Raw genomic sequence first — 13,352 nt, forward strand, 5'->3', positions numbered from 1 at the left:
AGTGCTTTCTACTGCTTGTTGCTAGGGTGCAATACATGTGCGGGGATTTTCCGCGAATATCAGTTCAAGATATTTTCCCGTTGAAATCGGTCGTCAATGCAGCCTTCTGTTCAGTCGGCCGCCTGAAATGGCACCATGCTCCATAAATTGTTTAAAATTATTTCGTAACTGAGCGTATTCTTGCGTTTCACTGCATGTACCCTGTCCATCTAGCCAACATATGTGACCACCACATTGACACTGTGATGAACAACGCTGACATACTAAAACGCGTTCCGTCATCGAATATTTTATTTGTTTTCTGCTCTCTCTCTCTGCCTTGTCATCGGCTCTTTCCTGCAGAATGACATCTTATCTTGCCGCAACGCAAGCCGAAATGTTTATAAGCGTGTAATGAGTGGTCCTTCTCATTCAGTCTGCTGTTTTCGCAACACATTACGACGGACCCACCAAGCCCGTTTCTGAAACGCTCTTAGGGTGATGTTTGGCTCCATCGTTTTTATGGCCATGTCTTTACACCTCTGTCAAACGATACAAGAAGCTGCGAGCAGTTGACATGTCAGAAAAAGTCAGCGGCCCTTCTTGCTGGTCCTCCATGGCATGACGACGTGCCTGCCGAACAAAACTATCGCGTTGGCATTGCTCTGACTGGTTCGCCATTTCTTTACACATAATATTTGACATTTGCTTCCACTTAATGTTTTACTTTTGTCTTGTAATATTTTGGGCGAACACGTTGACACATTTACGACTAGTCGTAGTTCACTCCTGACTCTTTGTTTTAATATATACCACGCAGCTTTTTACACATACTTAATTTTTTTAAATCGCCTATGGCAGGTAGTAAGCTTCTAGCATTTTGTCTCGATTACCCAAAGGGGAACGCAATATTTCCACAAAATAGACATGCATAATAGAAAAGTAAAATTTCATTTGCTAAGTTCTAAAAGTATATATGGCAACTTCCAACTTGCGGCCAATGAATTTCCAAGTCATCCATAGATAGAACCTGTTTTGAGCAAGCAACCACCATTGAGATATGTACGGGTAAATATTCAATAAAGATTCCTTCTTGCTTCACTGACTTTCTAAACGAAACGTTGCTTGCGGTGTTGTTGGAAAAATGACTGAAACTCGAGCGTTGCTGACCACACATATTGGGAACGAATATTTTAGGACAGGTGTCATCCCAAAAATTCGCTTCAATTGTATAGGTAGGGTATGCAACTTCACCTGCTAGAAGTCGTAAATGGCACTATACATCTTAGCTCTAAAAACAGCAAAAAATACAAAAATTATGCGAATCATTTGATTTGCCTTCCGATATTTGATGCATGTATTGTAGAGTTCTAATATTCTAGCCAAAAAAACTTAGCTGTGCGACGTGTCAAAAATATGTATTGTTCAAGAAGTCATCTAGTATTGGCTACAAGGTGGGGCTAACGGGGCGACACCGTCGGCTTGTTGGTGTGAATGGGCGGCCAATGTGTGCGTGTTGAAATGTATACCACGGGCGATTCGCTGGGAACAATTTGGGTCGATTGTTTCGTAACGAAATGCTCTTACTGCTGAGAACAAGTGATATATTGCCCTCCAATATCACCATCTTGCGCGGAACATACGGCACTCCCTTATTGTACGTGAAAGACGCGCAGAACGCAGTTGGGGCACCGGTACTTCGATGGCGCATTTTTTTCATGTTTGGCTGGCTCTGTGGTTGTGCAGTTTGACTCCCTGCCATTGTCGTACTGCTCATAAAATTGACAGTATTGCTGTACAACCAAGTTAACGTATCTAATTATTGTGGCTCTACTTCAGAGCTTTACCATACGGGAAAACATTCAACTTATTTTTCGATTCTCTGTCAAAACAGGATCGTGATCAACTTCAGTTATAAGGAGTTACGGTACCATGAGTGACCGCGTAGTGGCGGTATCGCTGTGCAGCTTGACAAGCGTTTCTTTTTACTCGGAAATAGGAAAAACTTAGTCTTTAACATAAGGACGTTTTTCCCACAATTACGTGCATAAGGAAAGTGTGAATAATTTAGAATTATCTTAATGGGGACCCTATACCACTGTGTTCGTTATTTGTGACAACAATGGCCGCTACCCTCCATGAAGCCAGCATCGCGCTAAAGAGCATGCTGTTTTAGGCCAGCAACTCAGTTTTACCGTGTCATGTGACTGCAGTGACAGCAGTGTTACTCTTAGTGTTCTTCTATTAGTGTAAATGCGCTGTCATATTATATCAGATAATGGAAGTGCCATAGTGTGAACATGTACTCGCGGAGAAAATTATGTTTCTACGTAATGGGGTATCCACATATCCAAACGGCAGATATACACAGCTAAAGATGGTGTCCTAACCATTAACCAACGTCACAACAACAGCCACAACCACAGTCATGCAATTATACGCCTGAGTCGACGAGGATAGCTGTAGGGGCTTGTTGGCACGGCAAATCGTATTGTAGTGCAAGCTCAACGGCTAGGACAACAGACAGGCAAATTTGACACAATAAGATATGACGTGAGAAGAAGCCCTTATAGCTGTCTTCATAGACTTCATTTCTCGTTCAACGGGCTCTGTGGAGCCCTGTGTGCGTCAAATCTGCCTTTCTCTTGTCCTGGCTGTTGCTCCTGCGCTGCAATAAAATAAGATGTACGCCTCAGGTCGGTTTTATCCGGAAACCGGCCACATATGAGCACGTATTTCCTTTCGTACTGCTGAGTGATCTCACGCTATCTCGTTAATGTTCCGTGGTATCTGAATATTGCAGAACCATCAATACATAGCTGCAATCAATTGCTGAATGGCTGCGTTCAGGCATTGATGTGACGATTTCAGTTGTTTAAAACGACGCTAATTGTGTTTGCGAAAAGCTTGAATCACGATGCCGCCAGAAATATTGAATGAATGCGATGAACTGTGGGCTCACCTATCAGACATCGGGCGCTAGACACACGCATTGAGTGATTTTGTTGCCAGGCGAAGAATACAGTACAAGCTAATGCGAGTCTTTATATCGTCGAAAATGCATATCACCATTTACGACTGCGCGGCAAGTAGGGAACAAACAGGCAAGTCCATTCGATCTCACGCTCAACATTGAGTAAAGGTTTCACAGCCTGTGTTCATACACGCCACAATATATTGAGGATGCTTTTTTCTCTGGAAGAGAAATTGAAATTGAATTGAAATTGAAATTGAAAGGGCACGGCAGCAGAGCGCGCACGCAGATGGCTCACCCGCTTGTCTTCTTTATGCAGATTATTGCCAGCCTGCTGCTGATACCAGCGGAACACCAAGAACCAAATCAGCCTTTCGTGATTCTCGACGCGCATGTGCTTCAGAACGACACCTTTTCGTCGTTTCCTTTCCTACCATTTGCGGAAGGGAACCCGTCATCGTCTACCTCCAGCGGAAGAAGATTCTTGAAGCCATCCAGCACGGCCCCTCACCTTACCCGGAGCATAAAAGCCGGCGACGACCCAGCACTTACCAAAGGGCACGGCAGCAGAGCGCGCACGCAGATGGCTCACCCGCTTGTCTTCTTTATGCAGGTAAGAATACGTTTTGGAAAGTGTTTTCGCTCTAGTGAGCGCTGTCTCGTCGTGCTGCCGTGCCCTACGGTGCTTCTTGATTCTCTGTATGACATAGTGTACCTAGCAAAATTGTTATTGCTTGCCGGAGATGTCGAGACAAATCCCGGGCCTGACCTTTCGAGCCTTGCCAAACAGTTAACTCAAATCGCCGCTGATATAAAGACAATAAAGGAGGAACGACTGCCATCAATATAAAAAAAACTAGAACGACTATCATGCCTTGAATACAATGTTTCAGCTTGCACTAAACAAATCGCTAGCCTTCAAAAAACTGTATCGTCCTTGGAATTAAGGCTAGACGATCTAGAGAATAGATGCAGAAGGTCGAACCTTATTGTGTATGGTATGCAGGAAGATACAGAAGAAAATACCGAATCTCTGGAACGCGCGGTGAATGAAAAGGTCATTAGGCATACCTTGAAGTTAGAAGCAGTGGCAATGGAACGCATCCACAGACTAGGCAAACCAATGACAAACAAAACAAGACCAATAATCTTTAAGCCCCTAGACTTCCGAGACAAAACAAAAATTTTGCGTAACTGTAAAAAACTCAAGGATACTGATTACGCCATCAGCGAAGACTTCTCACCGCGAGTTCGAGATATTAGGAAGAAGCTATGGCAATATGGAAAAACAAGGAAGGAATCCGGTGATAAAGTGGTCCTGGTCTACGACAAACTAAAGATAAATAGTTGCCTGTATTCTTGGGACGAGGAAAATAATGAGGTGACCCCCATTACGTCCACTTCAAGCGATACAAAAAACCAGGACGTCGGTACGCGAACCTTGCGTCCCCGCCGTCCCTAACATCCAAAATAACATTCGGTAATGTTAACGCTCGCAGTGTTAGTAGTAAGCTCGGACCCCTCGAATCAATATTAATAGCTTTCAAACCGGAATTTATAGGCATAACAGAGACTTGGCTAACCAAAGACGTCAAAGACATCGAAATTACTCCCCCAAACTACGTCATTATTCGTAAAGATCGGCCAACACGAGGCGGTGGCGTTGATATTTTGATAAAAAAGGAAATTCCGTACGTTAGGTTGCCTGACGTTGAGGGGGTTGAAGCTGTATTTTGCAAACTTTGCTTTGCCACTACCACCTTCATTGTTGGATGCATTTACCGTAGTCCTTCTACTGATTTGAATGTGTTGCAATCATTGCACGTGTATATGCAGCAGCATGTGAAGAGCACCAAGCTCATATTACTAGGCGACTTTAATCTCCCTGATATCAACTGGCACACACTACATCACCGTTCACCTTGCGCAGATATTCTTTTTGACATTATGCTCTCTTTTAACCTAACCCAGATAATAACTGAACCCACGCGTGTACAAGGATCCAGTTCTAACATTTTAGACCTAGTATTTTTAAGCAATCATTTCCCCACCCATAACGCTAAATTCGAAGTTTCAACCGGCTTGTCAGATCACAAACTAGTATTGTGTGAGGTGCCGTATCAAGATTCGCTACCCTCTTCACAATCAACAATTACGTACAAAGACTACAACAGAGCTGATGATACAAGCATCATTGATACACTGTCATTTCAACTATCGTGATTCAAACAACTCGCACATGATGGAAACACAGATATAGAAATTTTATGGCACGAATTTAAGTCCGTTGTGTCATACTGCATCAGTAACTACGTCCCTTTGAAAACTAAGAAAACTCATAAACATAACCCCTGGATAACTCGGACCGTTATTCATGCAAAAAGGAAAGTTCGCCGAATCAGAATAAATAAAAAATCTCATCCCTCACAACGAACTGCTCAACAATTAACTTACGCCATGGATGATTTGAAATCCAAAATTAAAAAGGCCAAATCACACTATTTTACAAACACACTTCCTAACTTTATAAAGAATTCTCCCGAAAAATTCTGGCGTTATTTAAACCCTAAAAAACGAGACGAAAGAACGACATCTCCTGCGGATAACAAAAACGCTGCGACTTCTTTGAATAATTATTTCTGCTCTATTTTTACATCTGATAATGGAGAACTACCAGGAATAACCTCCGGCACTGGTGTGAAGATGGAACCATTAACTATAACAGAAACAGGAGTACTAAATCTTTTACTAACTCTCGACACAAAAAAAGGACCAGGGCCAGATAACATCCCTAACATATTTCTTCATCGATATGCCGAGTCGATGGCAAAATTCCTAATACTCCTTTTTAACAAATCATTAACCACCTGCACCCTTCCTACGGAATGGAAAACTGCCAAAATAACACCTATACACAAATCAGGAAATAAATCTGATCCTTCAAACTACAGGCCCATATCATTAACCAGTACAGTATGCAAGATATTAGAACATATTATTTTAAAACACGTAAACGCATATCTAGACGTAAATGATATCCTAACCCCTTGTCAGCACGGCTTTCGTAAAGGCCTTTCTACTATTACGCAATTAATTGAATTAACACATGACATATCCAAGAGCATTGATAACCAGAAACAAATAGACCTCATATTTTTAGACTTTTCGAAGGCAGTTGACCGCGTGTCACACACTAAACTTCTTGCAAAACTAGAACTAACTTTGGGAAGCGGCCCTATCCTTGATTGGATCAAAAACTATCTTAGTAATCGCACACAATTTGTTGAAATTAACAACGAGAGGTCCGCGACAACTAACGTTACATCAGGAGTACCCCAAGGAAGTGTCTTAGCCCCAGTATTATTCTTAATCTTTATTAATGACTTACCCGCATATGCTTCACAGAATATCAAACTTTTTGCAGATGACTGCGTTCTTTTCCAGAAAATTAACTGCCTTGATGACCATAGAACTTTAAATAACGCCATAACAGCAGTTTCCCAGTGGTGCAAGACTGGCAGATGGATATAAATCTAAAAAAGTCTGTTCTATTATCTATAACCAGAAAAAAAAACATACATCAGCCTTCCAGTACACCATTAACAACATTCCTCTTGTATCTGTTCATGAGCATAAGTACCTTGGTGTGACACTAACATCTGACTTCAGGTGGGATTCTCACGTTAACAATATCACATCAACCGCAATAAGACAGCTCTTCTTCATTAACAGAAGCCTTAAACTAGCACCATCCGAAAGAAAGTTAATCGCATATAAAACACTCATAAGACCGGTTCTAGAGTACGCCAACACCATTTGGTTCCCCTTTACTAACAAACTGATCAAAAAACTTGAAGTGGTACAGCGAAAAGCGCTGAGATGCATATATAATAAACACTCCATCACAGACTCACCAACAGCATTACTGAAACGGGCAGAACTCCTAACCATGCATAACAGAGCTAAGCTTGCAAGACTAAAAATCATGTATCAGTTAATACACAATCAACTTAAACTGCCTATTATGAAATACATAACAACGTTCTCGAATAGAATAACTCGCCATAAACACACACACACATTAAGCGAATTTCCATTCCACACTGATATTTTCAAATACTCTTTTTTTCCAAGGGCGACACGCGAATGGAATAATCTTAGCACAAGTACCACTGACAGCTCATCTTTAGATACGTTTGGTACCCTGATTGCGCATCAACTATACGCATTGCAGCAATAATTCTTCACATTATTCACATTATTTACGTAGTTCCTTGTTGCCTTATTATTTTAACTGTGTTTGTGCTTGACTATAATCACGGCAATGATGCAATACATTTCTTTTCTTGTTGGCATTATTGTAACCTTGATTGTTGCGCGATTGTTATTACGTCAATACTGACCTTGTAACTGGTCTCTGTAACTGCAATTACCTTTGTCATAACCTCTCAGTTCTATTTATTCTCTTGTATAATCCCCTAATCAAATTGTTATATGCCCAAGTTTTTTATTGTATAAGATTTAGTAAGTAACACCTTATACCATGTTCCTTTGTATAACATACAGCCCTTCCTGTTACAATCCCTGATGGGACTCACAGTATCAATAAATGAAATGAAAATGAAATGAAATGAAATGAAATGAAATGCAAGTAAGTCCTCATCAGTGTCTCCCATCCTAAGCAAGTTCACCTTCAGCCAGTCCTAAGCCGGTTCATCTTCCCAGGCAAAGGCCTGGGAAGGTGAACCGAACTCGAACTATGTCGTAGGTGCGGAAGGCGCCAAGAAGTCCGACAGTCAGTGCGTTGTGGAGCTAAGCAAGAACAACAAAACGGAGATGACGATTGACAAATGTAGCAGTAAATATATGGTCTATCAGAGCTGATGTTCCGTTGATAAAGAATTAAACGCTTAATGATCTACAGGCAAAAGTCGTCCTTTCGCTGTTCAGTAACAATGTCGCGAAATTAAGAAACCGCCAGAAATCAAGTGTTGGCATCCTTTTCGCCGTTGTCATGAGGATCCGCGGGATGACGAGACAAGCAGTCGGCGTCCAGATGCAAGTAGCCGGACTTGTACTTCCCAACGAAAGAATACTCCTGAAGTACATGTGCCCAGCGACCAAGTCGGCCAGTATGGTCTTTCAGTGACGATAGCCAGCACAGGGCGTGGTGGTCCATGATGGCCGAAAATGGGCGACCAAACAAGAAAATGCGAGCTTTAGCCTCAGCACACGGCAGAACGAGGAACTCGCGCTTGACGATAGAAAAATTGCGCTCTGAAAGAGACAAGAGGTGACTGGCTTACGCAATGTCGCGCTCGACTTCATTTTGCTGTTGGATGAGGACAGCATCTATGGCACGACCAGTGGCGTCTGTGTGAACTTGAATTTGGGCAGATTGTCCCCCCCCCAAATATAGTCTAATATCGGGGGCGCTGTTAACAAGCGGTTGAGGGTGTCGAAGGCTTTGGCTTGTGCGCGGCCCCAAAAGAACGCCGTGTATTCTAATCAGGCTGTTTCCTGTTCGCGCCTGCAACGCATCCGACGGAGCGTGTAATACGCCCTGCATTGCTGGAAACCCGACCTTTGCGTCAAGCGGCAGTTTACTGTTCCCTTCTTCGTATGTGCACCTTGGAAATGTCAGCGGAATCTTAGCACCGGATCTTTCCCTCAAACCAACGGCATCGACGCATGCATCACCCTGTGGTGCGCATATATATAGGCCAACAATGACGACCCTCGTCAGTGTGCATGGGACGGTAGCAATGGCGCAGTCCTTGCTGAGACCATTCTTGTTTTACATCCAGGTTGCTAACTCGACTTCCCTTTACTGCAAGCGCTCTAGCAATCGCGCACTGCTACTCGTCCCATGCCCGGACATTTTGAGGTGTTATTCTACCGACAGTGTGCATGTTACAAAGTTGCTTGTGATCTCCAGAGACATAGAGCTTAACCATGATCCTGATCTCAATTGAAGCACTTACCTGGTTCTCGATGCCATTAACTCTCTTGCTAGTAAAATACATGTGCGTCACGATGAGCTAATCTCAACCCTTACTGCAATGAAAGCCAACCAAAAATTACTTTAGGAGTGTTTTACAAGAATGAATGCAAGATTAGCGTCTGTAGAGCAGAAAGTAGCTGCACTGGAAACTCAGCAGGAACCTGCTCATATCCGAGGCATTATTACCGAAACCATGAAAAGTGAGAATGCATCGGTGCAATCTCGTCTGGACGATTTTGAGGACAGGTCAAGGAGAGATAACTTGATTTTCTATGGTACCGCCGATAGTACCTTTGAAACTTGGACGGTAACAGAAAAAAGGGTTTGTTCAATTCTCCTGCAATTTTTCCTGCTGCACTTAAGCGAAGAGGAAATTCAACATGCGCATCGCTTAGAGGCCGGTATGAATAAGAAATGTCGACCATGTTAGTGAAACTGGCATGAATTAAAGTTAAAAAAATATTAACACAAAAGGGGGAACTGAAAGGATTTGAGATATCTATTCAAGTTGACTTCTGTCGGGCATCTAGAATAACTAGGAATAGGTTAATTGTGTTTGGGAAGATCTCCGGTCAGTTGTATCATCTCAGGTACAACGAATTGTTCATCAACAAAACGTGCTACGTATATTGCTCTTAAACCGTGCTGTTTATGAACTTCAGCAGAACAGTATTGCTACTGCCAGCGGTAATGTAGGCAGCAGCGCAATAAATTTCCCTTTGAATACCCCATCCACCGTTTCGAGTTAGCATCGCGCGGCCGTGCAGAATCACCATCACAACAATTACTCTGTGCTGTTCAGTAACACCCGCTCCATCATGAATACGCGCGATGCCCTTTCTGCGCTGATTGACACGTGTAATGCAGATATTGTTGTTTTATTCGAGACCTGGCTTTCGAGGTAAAAGTGAAAATTCGGAATTTTTCGCCTGCAGTAAGGTTTACAATATTTGAAGAAATGACCGAATAGGACGACGTGGCGGTGGGACCTTGATCGCTGTTTCATCTGATATCACCTCTTTCGATATACACGTGCCCTTGCAGATTTTGCTGCGCTGTTATATTCACATGAATGAGAAAAACGTTATATGTGCCGCTTGCTGTCGACTACGTGATAGCACATCCACATTTTGCAATGAACTATTCGACTGTCTTAACCGAATCGTTCTTCAATATCCAGCAGCACGAATAGTCTTGCTCGGTGATTTCAATTTCCTTGGCATTGACTGGGCTGTCGACTTCCCATCAGTGACTCAATCCTCATCCCAATGTTCAACCTTTCTTGATATATATTCGACCTCTGGCCTCATCGAATTTGTTGAGGTGCCTACACGTGTCACAGCAAGTTCTTCCAACATACTTGACCTCGCCTTCACCAAATCTCCTGATTCAATTTTTTAATTATCGATTATACCTGATTTAAGCGATCATTCCGTGATTCAATTTGCAATCCCCTTAAGCTTGCCCCATCGTCTAATAAACTAAGAAAATTCATGGCTAGCATCAAGCAGATCTTTTTCTCGATCAATAACGACTTACAAAGTTCTGCCGATTTATTTTTTCCACAGTTCTCGGAAAGGTCTTTCGCAGAAAACTGGCTCCTTTTCAAGAACAACGTTGAATCACGAATTCAAAAGTATGTTCCGACTCGCATATTATCTCTATGCAATCGGGCTCCTTTGTGTAACTTGATTTTAAAACGGCTTCTTAACAAGAAAAAACGCATTTTCGACTCTTCAAGCTGTCTGGGGAGACCAAAGCAAAAGCTGTCTACGAAGCTATCACATCTGAGTATAATATGGTCATCCGCTCAGCCAAGAATTTCCCTTTTTTTGAAACACTACCACATCTGCTCACAACGAAGCCTAAGAAGTTTTGGAACGTTATCGACATACGCAATCCTAAAGAAATTGTTGTGAAAACTGACGCTGGATTTCCTGTCCCCCGTGAGCTTTCCTCGATGGTTGTTAACAACAAATATTCGCTATCTTTTCCTGACACTCTAATTGCTACTTCCCGGTCGGCACGCGCCTTTACGTACCTTGAGATGCAGCCGATTTTATCGACGTTCATGGCATATAAACCATATTTACTTGATGCGAAGCACCTCCTTTGTTTCACGATCGCGATGCCCAAGGTGAGGGGGGGGGGGGCTGCTCAGATTAGAAAAATCTAGAATGACCCCCCCCTCCCTCTTTTCGCTGTGACATCACGACGAGATAGGTGCGAGAAATAACATTTTGTTTTGCAAACACTAAAAAAAAAAAATCGGTGCAGACAGTGAACCCACCGCTTGTGTAGGATGCCCAGTGACTATCACTGCCACTCGAGTTCGTCGCACCGCTTGAACCACTGCTCTCGGTATCCCAAAGCACGTCGTCTTCTGTTCCGTCGAAGTCGCTTGTGATCCAGCACTTCCTAAATGATTTGACGACAACGTCCACTTGGACCCTGTTCCACGCGTCCGAGATCCACTTTGCGATGGTTGATGGGGACGATTTCTGCAGCTTTCCCGTCGGCGTCTTCTTCCGCTCAGGGTTTCACACCCACTTTTCGTACTCCTGTCGGAGATCGGCTTTGAAGGGCTTGTTGACTGAAACGTCGAAGGGTTGCAGCACTGGCGTCATGCCACCCGGAATCACAACCACGTCGCTATCGATGTTCCGAAGCTTTGTCTTTACCTCCGGGGTCAGATGGCCGCAAAACGCGTCCAACAGAAGCATCGACCGCGTCCCTGCAGGCCCACCGAGCAATGATTCCAGAGTGAGCAAGCGCGTTTGGCGGCATTGGCTACGCACTCTTATTAGCAAATAGGGGGGGGGGGGGTCTTAGATTCGTATGCAAACTTTTTTCCTAACATCTTCTTGAAAATAAAGACGGGGGGGGGGCGGGGGTGCGAAGAATCGGGGGTGCATAGAATCGCGAAAAATACGGCAGTTCGACTAAAAAAGGTAAACTCTCCTCATCGGCAGGCGTTGACGCCATTATTCCCAAATTCCTTAAGAGAAATGTAGCGTATTCATCTGCTTCTTGTCATATTTTTACAGTCTTTGGAGAGTTCACACATCTGCACGACTGGAAGAGGGCGAAGGTTAATCCAGTCCACAAGTCTAGTGATATACATAGCCCCTTAAGCTACCGGCCGATCTCCTTAACTTCTGTTCCATGCAGTAACTAGAGCACACAATCTAGTGCAACCTGATTAGTTATCTCGAGTCTACTAATTCTCTTGCGTCACAGCAGCATGGTTTTTGTTAACATTGTTCTTGTTAGACTCAATTATTACCCTTTACTAATTATTTGTCCTCCGCTTTAAATCGAGCTTCAGTTATTGACTGCATCTTCGTTGACTTCACGAAAGCTTTCGATACCGTCTCACATCAACTACTATTGCTGAAACTAAACGCACTCCATCTTGAATGTATCTTGTTTAATTGGATTGAATGTTTCTTGCAGAATAGAACACAGTACGTTTCTGTTAATGACCATGACTCTAAATCCTGCAATGCAACGTCCGGTGTTCCTCAGGGGTCAGTCCTTAGGTCCCTCATTTTTCTAATTTATATTATTCACCTGCCTGATTCTGTTACTTCTAACAAAAGGCTCTTTGAAGACGACTGCGTTCTGTACCACGTAATTTTTCATCAGGGTGACTTCTCCGTTCTTCAATCTGACCTAAAAAAAATTCTTCATGGTGTCATATATGGCTTATGAAACTAAACATTACCAAATGTAAAGCAATGAGGGTGTCTCGAAAGATTAACCAATCCTTTTCTCAGAGCTATAGCCTTAATGGTTGCCATCTTCAGTTGGTCGACAGCTACAAGTATCTAGACGTCCATATCACTAATAACCTGTCATGGAAGAAACATATTCACCGTCGACAAAGCTAACAGTTCCTTTGGTTTTCTTCGGCGAATTTCCGACTCGCACATATTCCGTTGAAACTACTATTATATAAACCATTCGTGTGTTCTAAACTAAAGTGCGCTTCACCGATATGGGACCCGTGCACAAGGTCGCTAACAAAGTGCTTGCAATCAGTACGAAACCGGTCAGCTAGGTATTAGTCTCTAATTACTATAGCTTAGCCAGAGTTTCTCGCACGAAGCAAAATCTTGACCTACCTCTCCTCCCTGCTCGACGTCGAATTTCCCGCTTATACCTGTTTCGTAAAATATACTACACTAATAATGACCTAGAAATTACACTTTCTTTCGCGTCCGAGGCATTTGTCATTCCATATTGACCATCGAATGAAGGGTGGGGTAGCTCAGTATAAAAGCAATGTATACCTCCAAGCCTTAATCCCGAAAAGAATTCAAGAATGGAATCGGCTTCCCTCCACTATCGTCACTATCACAGGTCATGATGTGTTCAATTCGGCTATCTGTG

At 43.0% G+C, this 13,352-nt stretch overlaps 1 protein-coding gene across 1 annotated transcript in view; it reads left to right on the forward strand.

Moving 5' to 3' along the window:
- Positions 1–3,250: 3,250 nt before the first annotated feature.
- The window catches only part of LOC135896986 (uncharacterized), a 172,952-nt gene continuing 162,850 nt past the window's right edge, over positions 3,251–13,352 (forward strand). The window contains exon 1 of the mRNA XM_070522531.1: positions 3,251–3,566. The gene's annotated coding sequence lies outside the window, so the exon portion shown is untranslated. The remainder of the gene's footprint in view (positions 3,567–13,352) is intronic.

The sequence above is a fragment of the Dermacentor albipictus genome, chromosome 7 (assembly GCF_038994185.2).
Source record: "Dermacentor albipictus isolate Rhodes 1998 colony chromosome 7, USDA_Dalb.pri_finalv2, whole genome shotgun sequence".
In the NCBI taxonomy this organism is placed as follows: domain Eukaryota; kingdom Metazoa; phylum Arthropoda; class Arachnida; order Ixodida; family Ixodidae; genus Dermacentor; species Dermacentor albipictus.